The sequence below is a fragment of the Rana temporaria genome, chromosome 3, assembly GCF_905171775.1.
Source record: "Rana temporaria chromosome 3, aRanTem1.1, whole genome shotgun sequence".
NCBI lineage: Eukaryota > Metazoa > Chordata > Amphibia > Anura > Ranidae > Rana > Rana temporaria.
In genome coordinates, this window is record NC_053491.1 from 463346335 (window position 1) to 463353153 (window position 6819).

Here is a 6819-nt window from a genome sequence, read left to right on the forward strand (position 1 = left end):
TTTTTATTTTTATTTTTTATTTTGTATTATATAAATGAAAAAAGATCATATTGCTATAAAATATCCAATAAAAATATAAAAAAATCGAATTTCTTCAAAAATTTAGGATAAAATGTTTCTGCTACATGTCTTTGGTAAAAAAAAAAAATCTAATAATTGTATATTGATTTGGTTTGTTGGAAAGCTATAGCGTCTACAAATGATTGTACATATACTGGAATTTTTTTTTTTTATACTTACAATAATTTACAGACGCTTTTCTGGCTGCCGGGTTCTCCAAACGCTCTAATATCTGCACATCTTCTGACCTAGTGGACCTGACTACCACTGGTCAGTGTCTTGGCAGCTTGTTCCTCGCCAGTAGGTTCCCTGGGTTGCGTTTTGATACACTTGACTCAGTAATTAGCAGAATTGGTGAGCACACAGTAATCTCTCTTTTTTACTGATATAAATATGTAATGTGCTATGTTATATTATATGTTGTGTATTAATGGCGTATTTTTTATGTCATACACAGACTACACTATTCAAAAGAAAAGTTGCAAGGCCCTGACGTAGCACCTTTGTGCGAAACTTGTTGGCTACCTGCATACTGTCATATACCCTGCTTTTGTAACTACTGTGGTCCATGTTTATTTATTGAAAATTGTTTTTAACAATTATTATTAAATTTTGATATATTTTCATAAAACAATCTGTGTTTATGCCTTTGTAAAGCATTTGACACCTCTCACATAAAAAAATCCCCAAATTTGGGGGAGCTTCTCTCCCAAATTGTTCTTTTCTATTTTTATTGTACTTAAAGCGGGGGTTCACCCAAAACATATTTTTTTTTACATTAGCTACATCCCTCCAGCATACTGCTAACATCTGCAGTATGCTGTTTTTTTTTTGGTACTTATCGTTATATGAGCCCTTGTTATCCGGCTCCGAGCGGGGGATTACTTCCGGGTATAGGCGTTCCTAAGCAAAGAGGAGTTGATTGACGGGCTGCAAAAGCGCGTCACGCCTTCCGAAAATACCCGAAGTCACACTCGGGTGTTTACGGCGCCTGCGCACTCAGCTCTACACGCCAGGCGCAGGCGCCGTAAACGCCCGAGTGTGACTTTGTGTATTTTCGGAAGGCGTGACAGGCCTTAGCAGCCGTCAATCAACTCCTCTTGGCTTAGAAACGCCCATTCCCTGCAGGATTTCCCGCTAGGAGCCGGTAAACAAGGGCTCATATAACGATAAGTACAACAACAACAAAAAAAACCCAGCATACTGCAGATGTTAGCAGTATGCTGGAGCTAATGTCAAAAAGTGGATTTTTGGGTGAACCTCCGCTTTAACCACGGGATTGTGAGATATTGTCATTTGTATCTGGAAACAATCCCACCATCCCTCTTTTTATTTCAATTCAACGCCTTGTTTTTGTAAAAAAAATGGTTTCATGAATTAAAAAATAAGAAAACAGTAAAATTAGCCCAATTTTTTTGTAAAATATGAAAGATGATGTTACGCCGAGTAAATAGGTACCTAACATGTCATGCTTTAAAATTGCGCACACTCATGGAATGGCGTCAAACTTCGCTACTTAAAAATCTCTATAGGCGACGCTTTAAAATTTTTTCAGGTTACCAGTTTAAAGTTACAGAGGAGGTCTAGTGCTAGAATTGTTGCACACACTCTAACGCACACGGCGACACCTCACATGTGTGGTTTAAACGCTGTTTACATACGTGGGTGGGACTTACGTGTGTGTTCGCTTCTGAGTGCGAGCTATTCCTATTACAAGGAATGTAAACATCCCTTGTAATAGGAATAGTGTGTGACAGGTCCTCTTTAAGGAGAGATGCGGGGTCAATAAGACCCACATCTCTCCTCCAGGCTGGAAAGAATGAGATCGTGAAAAAAAATTCACAGATCTCATTCTTACTAGCCGCAATTGCAGTTTGTTTACTTACGGGTACCCGGGCGTGACGTCATCACATCGCGCCCGGGCCTCCGACGGTCATAGAGATGACTGGTGACCATCTGGTCTCCAGTCATCTCTATGCCTCCCATCCGGCGCATGGCGATCTTCTCTCCAGGCACCAGATGGCGGCGGGAGGGGGTTTGTCCCCTCCCGCCGCCTATAAGAACGATCAAGCGGCGGAACCACCGCTTTTATCATTCTTATGGTGCGCAGGATCGCTGCCGGAACAAAATGATATCTGAATGATGCCTCTAGGTGAAGGCTTCATTCATATATCACCGCACAAAGTACAGGACGTCATATGACGTCCACCCAGGATAAGAGATCCCCTTTTTGGACGTCATATGACGGCGTGCGGTTTTGAAGTGGTTAAGGTAATGAGGCCTCTGCTCGCCTCTGCATTCCTGACGGTCTCTCGTGGGGGGGTCACCGCATTCCTGTCATCTCTTGTGGGGGGGGTCACCGCATTCCTGTCCGTCTCTCATGGGGGGTCACCGCATTCCTGTCCATCTCCTGTGCGCAATTCCACATCCTTGCCATTCTTACAGTAAAGAACCCTCTAGGTAGTTTAAGGTTGAACCTCTTTTCTTCTAATTTTAGTCAAAGGCCACGCGTCTTGTTAAACACCCTTCCGCAAAAGAGTAGTTGGAGAAGCTTCACTTGGAACAGTAATATTTATCAATATTATCCTCCAGGAAATACAGTATATACTCGAGTATAAGCCGAGTTTTTCAGCACATTGCTGAAAATGCCCACCTTGGCTTATACTCGAGTCGCCTTTTTGCGCCTGATCTCCCGTAAATTGGGGACCCGGTACCGGCCGACCATAGGTCCCCTGGATCCAGCACTTGGCATACATGTAGCCCAATTTCTCCTTTACAAGTGTGCAAAGTTTGTTGTCTGGGGGACCTATGGCTGGGGAGCACCGATTTTTCAAAACTGGGCACCCCTTCCATAGACTCCCATGTTAAACGTCAGTCTAGTCATGGACACAGTGAGGCATGGGCACAGTGAGGCATGGGCACGGTGAGGCATGGGCACGGTGAGGCATGGACATGGTGAGGCATGGACACAGTGAGGCATGCACATGGACACAGTGAGACAAAGTGAGGCACAGTGAGGCATGCAGATGGACACCCTGGGCTTATACTCGAGTCAATACGTTTTCCCATTTTTTTTGTGGTAAAATTAGGTGCCTCGGCTTATATTCGGGTCGGCTTATACTCGAGTATATACAGTATATGAAAATAAATTAATTCCACTCTATCAGACTACTGGAACATTGTTTGTCTTCTGATCACTTGTCTAGAGGACAGAATACACAAGTTTGTGTCTCTCCCATTGTGTGCCTCCTAGGTGTGCATTGTTAATTGAGTCACCTATTGTTTCTGTCTGTGTGCTTATCTCTTGGAGACGAGATTAATATTGTGACCAATTTAGCTTGTTATGGAACAATTGTGGGATGTTAGGTGTTTATGCTTATAATAATGTATAATGTACTAGGTATCCAGGGTTGTCTGGTCACCTAGGCTGGTTTAAGTGGCTAGTTGTTAATTAGTTCATGTTAATTAGATCACTGTCGGCTATTAGTTGCTATAGGTGGATTAGCATACTGCTTATATTGGCTGTTCTGGTATACATTTTCCTTTGCTTATAATAATGTGACTAAGGGGTAGATCCACAGACGAAGCACGCCGGCGTATCTACTGATACGCCAGTGTACTTTAAAATTTCCCGCGTCGTATCTTTGTTTTGAATCCTCAAAACAAGATACGACGGCATCTGGGTTAGATCCTACAAGTGTACGTCTTTGTACGCCATCGGATCCAAGATGCAATTCTTTGGCGTCCGCTGGGTGGCGTTCGTGTCGTTTTCCGCGTCGGGTATGCAAATTAGCGATTTACGACGATCCACGAACGTACACACGGCCGTCGCATTTTCTAAGGTTGTCTTTCTCGGCGTATAGTTAAAGCTGGTATTTTGCGGCGTATACATAGAATTGCCATGTTAAGTATGGCCGTCGTTCCCGCGTCGAAATTTGAATTTTTTATTTTTTTTTGTGTGTAATTCGCCTGTGAATAGGGATGGACGTAACTCACGTCTAAGTTAAAAAAATGACGTCCTAGCGACGTCATTTAGCGCAATGCACGTCGGGAAATTTCGGGACGACGCATGCGCAGTTCATTTAAATGAAACCCGCCCCCAACCCGCCCAATTTGAACTCCGCCGCCAGAAATACACTACGCCGCCGTAACTTACGGCGCAAACTCGCTGAGGATTCGAAGATACGCCAGGTAAGGTACAGCGGCGTAGTGTATCTCTGATACGCTGCGCCGATGTAAATGTATGTGAATCTGGCCCTAAGCATTCACCTGATCTGCTTGCTATATAACCTGTGTGGGTTTACAATAAAGTTAGTTCCAGAGCACCTAAGCTAGTGTCGCCTAGTCTTGGGTGCTCAGCAACAACACCCGGTTCCTGGGTCCAGACTGGAGGAAGCTATATCTTGACAGAAGCATCCAAGCTGGGTACTGGATGGTTCCATCACAATACCCTCCATCCTTTTGTTCTAAAAATCTTGATAGTGTATGTTGAGCAACAACTTAGTTACCTAATATTTAATTTTTTAAATAGTTTCCTTCTTCCAAAATGTACACCAGTTTCTCTTAATCAAGTAACATTTTGCTAGAGAATGATTTATATCAGTTATGATCTGTTGTTTTCTTCATGTTTACAAAGGTAGATTTACCTCTTGTTTTTATCCAGCAGATGACCAACACAATGAAGATGACCAGGAAGACAGCGACCACACCCAGTACAATTGGTAATATTGGGGTGGAGTTATCTGGAACTTGAAAGATACAGGCCGTTACTGAGATACCAGGGGAGCATATAAGAGTCATTTTATTCATCAACTGTACATTTGTATCACTAGCCAAAACCAAAGGACAAATTCTGAAAGGACAGATCTTCAAATGGCCCTGTACCCTTCTCATCCACAGGCTCATCTTTAATAGGCATAAAGCCTCGTACACACGATTGGAATTCCAATTGGACAAATCCGTGGAATTTTGCCTGAAGAGCGTTGGCCGTGAACTTGTTCTGCATACAGACGGCAGAACTTTTTCAGCCAACATACACGAAACTACGTGTTTTTTTCTGCTCTTTAGCGCTAATCTTTGGGCAACTTCTGCTAATGTTGTCTTATGGTTAGCATTGCTTCTGAGCATGCGTGTTTGCACTTTGGATTTTAGTCCGGACGGACTTGTGTACACATGATTGGATAATCCGACGGTGCACAATGTTACCGGAAAGTTTGGCAGAATGCTATCCCACATTTGTTGTCGGAAATTGTCTTATGGAGCTTACAAATGGTCGTATTATACGACAAAAACCCTGCCATCACACAACTGTTGTCGGAAAATCCGATCGTGTGTATGGGCCTTTAGCTTAAAATGTCTCCGTCTCTAGAATTTACTACATTTTTATGGTTGCACATTTGGTGAAATTCCCGTGAATATTGGGCCAGATCCACAAAAACCTGGCGCAATTAAAAAATTCCCATTTAAGTTACACTGCCTTAAAATTTCTACCTAAGTGCCCGATCCACAAAGCACTTACCTAGAAATTTCAGGCTGTGTAACTTAAATCTGGCCAGCGCAAGGCGTTCCTATTCAAATGGGGCGAGTCCCATTTAAATGAGGCGCGCTCCCACGCCGGCCGTACTGCGCATGCGCGAAGTTACGTTACGCCGAGTTTTGTGGATCGCGCCGGCTTAAAAAAGTTGCATCGGGAAAAAAAAAAAAATTTGACAGCGTCGCTCGGCATGCATTCCTGAGGGAGAACTCCATGCCAATTTTCAAATAAAAAAATGGCATGGGTTCCCCCCCCAGGAGCATACCAGGCCCTTAGGTCTGGTATGGGTTGTAAGGAGACCCCCCCTACGCCGAAAAATCGACGTAGGGGGTCCCCCTACAATCCATACCAGACCCGTATCCAAAGCACGCTACCCGGCCGGTCAGGAAAGGGAGTGGGGACGAGCGAGCGCCCCCCCCCCCCTCCTGAGCCGTGCCAGGCCGCATGCCCTCAACATGGGGGGGTTGGGTGCTCTGGGGCAGGGGGGCGCACTGCGGGCCCCCCCACCCCAGAGCACCCTGTCCCCATGTTGATGAGGACAGGACCTCTTCCCGACAACCCTTGCCGTTGGTTGTCGGGGTCTGCGGGCGGGGGCTTATCGGAATCTGGGAGTCCCCTCAAATAAGGGGGCCCCCAGATACCGGCCCCCCACCCTAAGTGAATGGATATGGGGTACATCGTACCCCTACCCATTCACCTGGAGGCAAAAAGTTAAAGTTATTAAACACACAACACAAGGGTTTTTAAAATAATTTATTAGTCTGCTCCGGAGGCCCCCCCTGTCTTCTTTATTAGCTCTAATACCAGGGGGGGCTTCTTCTTCCACTCTCCGGGGGTCTTCTCCGCTCTCCGGGGGGGTTTCTTCTTCCGCTCTCGTCCCATCATGCTCCGGTAGGTACCCACGTGGTGGGTGCCTACCCACGTGCACCCACCACGTGGGTACCTACCGGAGCATGATGGGACGGTGATGCCTATATAAATGGGATGCAAGGCGCGCTTCCATCATTGCAGTGAGAAGAGGCGACGTGTCAACATCGGAAGAGGGGAGAAGAAGAACCTGACGTCACAGAAGACCGCTCTGGCTGCCTGTTAGTAATTGAGCTAACACACGAAGATAGCAGGCAGCCAGCGCTGAAGGAGAAGGCACCGGACAGCTGCAGAAGAACCGGGGTGCGCCGAGTCAACAGCGGAGAGCGGCGAAGATAGAAGAAGACCCCCGGAGAGCG